The sequence below is a fragment of the Polistes dominula genome, unplaced genomic scaffold (genome assembly GCF_049000335.1).
Source record: "Polistes dominula isolate Pdom_NZ unplaced genomic scaffold, Pdom_raw_medaka contig_79, whole genome shotgun sequence".
Classification (NCBI taxonomy): Eukaryota; Metazoa; Arthropoda; class Insecta; order Hymenoptera; family Vespidae; genus Polistes; species Polistes dominula.
The window spans coordinates 5,635,356-5,638,890 of NW_028300916.1; the positions used below are offsets into that span (position 1 = coordinate 5,635,356).

At 37.9% G+C, this 3,535-nt stretch overlaps 1 pseudogene; it reads right to left on the reverse strand.

Moving 5' to 3' along the window:
• Window positions 1–1,960: 1,960 nt before the first annotated feature.
• On the reverse strand, window positions 1,961–3,043 carry LOC149033114 (uncharacterized; annotated as a pseudogene).
• Window positions 3,044–3,535: the final 492 nt, after the last annotated feature.

A 3,535-nucleotide genomic window follows, 5' to 3' on the forward strand; every position in this document is an offset into this window, starting at 1 on the left:
AGGTGCATCGAGATCGTGCGATAGAAGGAGGTACGTTTATTTACGTATTCCACGGATGGAAGCAGGTGGGTCGTCATAAAAGTTAACTTGTAAGATGATATAGTAGCAAAACGTATTGCTCCGTAATGCGGCATGGATGCGACGCTATGCAATGCGGGAGCTGTGCTATAATAAACACCACTTTATTATGTGACCTCGACTTCTCGTTGCTCTTTTAAAAAATAAAGATATTCAAGAGAAAACATTCGATATATATAATGCCGTTTATCGTCGATCCTATGCGTCCTTGTTCGTGCGCATACTTTTTGACAATCGCAATGTCTTCCGTACCCTTTTACAACGACGAACGTCGTAAATTATCCACGATGTTTATAGATTCGTTGGTAGAAGATTTCAAAACAAAAACGATGAAAAATTCTATCGGTTAAAACGTAATAAGTTTGATAGTCGATTTCATTGTCAACGTACGAGAGACTCGTTAATGAAAAAAAAAGCTCTAATCGTTAATAAAGTTTTCCTTAAATTTCTATTTTCTTTTTACGGTCGATAGCTGGAGGTACGATTTTTTACAACATAGAAAAGGACTTTAATCGAGAGGGTCTCTTGCGTTTCTGGAAAGTTTACCTCGACCGAGCTCATTTATAGGAGATAAAGTAGGAAGTTGATCGTTCATAAAACAAGCCATCCAATAATTTAAGCGTAATCTCTCAATTTATGAGAAATCTCGTAGTAACTCTACGAATGCATTAAGAAGAAGAAGAAGAAGAAGAAGACGAAGAAGAAGAAGAAGAAGAAGAGGAGAGGAGGAGGTTCGACGACCTGGCTGACACGGGTGGTGCCCGTCTCTTCTCGAGTGCCTTGCCTTTCAAGGACAAAGCTCGACCTCCTTCCCGATCGTTTCCTGCTTCATGCTCGGGATTCCGTATTTATTTTAAGGCCACTACTACTCCTTCTTCTTCATCTTCTTCTTCTTCTTCTTCTTCTTGTTCTTCTTCTTCTTAGCATTCTTACTTCTCTCCTAAAGGCATACCACGAGGAGTAGAGTATATCCAAGTGGAATAAGAAGAAGAAGAAGGGAAAGAAGATGGTGGCAGAAGGAGGAAGAGGATTTGCACGGGTATCGCTAATGTAAAAATACGAAAGTCGACCTTTCTCGTGGCAAGAGCGATGGCGAGGTACCGCTGTTAAATCAACGATGAGATTGAGATGCAAATGTAACTTCTCCCTTCCTCCTCCTCGTCGTGTTCTGATCATGAGTAGAAGGGAGAGAAATGGCGTCCAAGTAAGAAAAGGAAAAAAGAAAAAAGGTATAGCGCGACTTTAAATGAATAAGAAAAAGGGAAGGATAGAAAGAGAATGTCGCGATTTCTACAATTAACATTCATAATGTCTCCATCCTCACGTCGTTCTCGGCAACGCTCTGTAGACTCGCTTAAAACTTGGAATTCAATGGCGATAATTCAATCGGCATCCCGCATCCACTCGCTCCTCCTCCTCCTCCTCTTCCACCTCCTCCTTTTTCTTCTTCTTCTTCGAGAAGCCAAAGCTCGGAGAACAACTTTATTGAATTTCGCGGGCTTCGCCGATATCTCGCAATAATTCATTCGTCCGATGCGACTCCCGCACCCTTCTACTATCGCGACCGCAATCGGTCGAAGAAGAAGAAGAAGAAAATGAAGAAGAGGAAGAACAAGAAGAAGAAGAAGAAGAAGAAGAAGAAGAAGAAGAAGAAGAAGAAGAAGAAGAAGAAGAAGAAGAAGAGGAAGCCCCTGAAGGCAAAGTGTGCCACAGACCGTTGCTGATGCTGACGTTGCTGTTGTTGTCGATGCTGTCTCGAATCTTACGTATAAATCAGTCCGTTCCTTGCTCATGTTCTGTACATGAGTCCTCATCTGCGTCTTCGTCGACAATGTCATTCTTTATAAACCATAATTCATAAATATATACATTTATTTAACTTTTAATGTCGATCGATCGAATGAGAGATGAATTGTGGAATGGGAAGAGAATCGCTTGGTTCTTGCATTATCGTAGTCCATCTTGTTTCTATTTTTTTATCTGACTTAAGATTCAATTAAAAGTGATTATATATATAAAAACAAAATTAAATGTTAAGATTATAAATATTATTATTGGAATAACTAACCGTCTTCGTTACGAGTCCATCCACGTTCATTTCGCAAATTTCGTATTTGAAAAGTATGGTGTGCATGCCGTCACCGATATACGTCGTTCTCGAAACTAATTCTCGAGAACTGTTGAGTTCTAAACTTTGAGCAGCAAACACGCCTGTGATTAAACCGAACCATTTTGCTTCGGTTAAATCTGCGATAAACATCGGGAAAAAATAGAGTAAAAAAAAAAAACAGAGTTAAAGAACCGATCGATAAATCTCATACTTGCCTGCGTTTGAAGATCTATCGATCATTATGTTACCTTCGGCGTTCGTGTCCGTGGATATATCGAGAAATTGACAGTCGTATCCCGTGAATACAATCTCTTTTTTTTATTAACCAATATCAACTAAAAAATAAAAGAAAATTGTTCGGGTGGACTTAAATGATTAATTGTTATAGGTAATATTTTACCCGTAAATTCGGTGCATCCGGTTGTCTTTTTGAAAGATTTATTTTTGAATTGAAAAACTTGTCGTCATTCATTTTGTCCTTTAGAACAAAATCGGAAAGAGGACCGAGAATTTTAACAATCTTCTCCGTAACGCAAAGACACTTAATCTAATGTTATTGAAAGTTTAATATAATACATTCAATTAATGATAACAAAATATTGAATAGATTTTGAATGATACCTTTGACTCGATCGGTACAAAAATATATCCAATTTTATAAGCATTCGTATCAAGAAAGTAGGGAATATGCGTATAACCTCCTTCAAATTCTTCGGCTAATATAGGTCCCATAATATTCCAACAAGTAATTAGATTCAAATTTTTTGGAAGAGACAGTTTCTTTTTCCTTTCAATAGTTATCATATCAATTCCCACCTTGTTCTTGATTTGAGTCGATTTATTTTCTACCATCATCGTGATCATCCAATATTTTTCCACTTAAATAAATAATTAAAAAGACATTTGTTTTTTTTTTTTAATTAGAAAACTGTATCTAATGAAATAGTATCTTCTTCTTGATAAGGAAACAAAAAAAAAAGAAAAAGAAATTACGCTTGATACGTTTTGTCAATCGAGTTATAAGAATCGCGCACGTGTGGTTCCGCAATGGAGGATTCACCAAATTTGTACTTCAGAATAACAGTGTGTGTGAGTGTGTGTGTGTGGATAATTTCGTGGCACAGCACGAACGAGAAGAGACCTAAATCGAATCAAGCGATATTGGGGAAGAGGGATCGATCGATCACTCGACTCGTCCTTTTAGACGGCGTAAGTACATAGCGAGGATCGGCCATTTGTAATCATTAGCGCCATGGTATCCGTTGCCACGGCTTGTCTTATTATGTCATTTCATTCGCTTCGTTTTTTATTCCATTTTGTCGACTCCATATAGGCGTACCATACTCC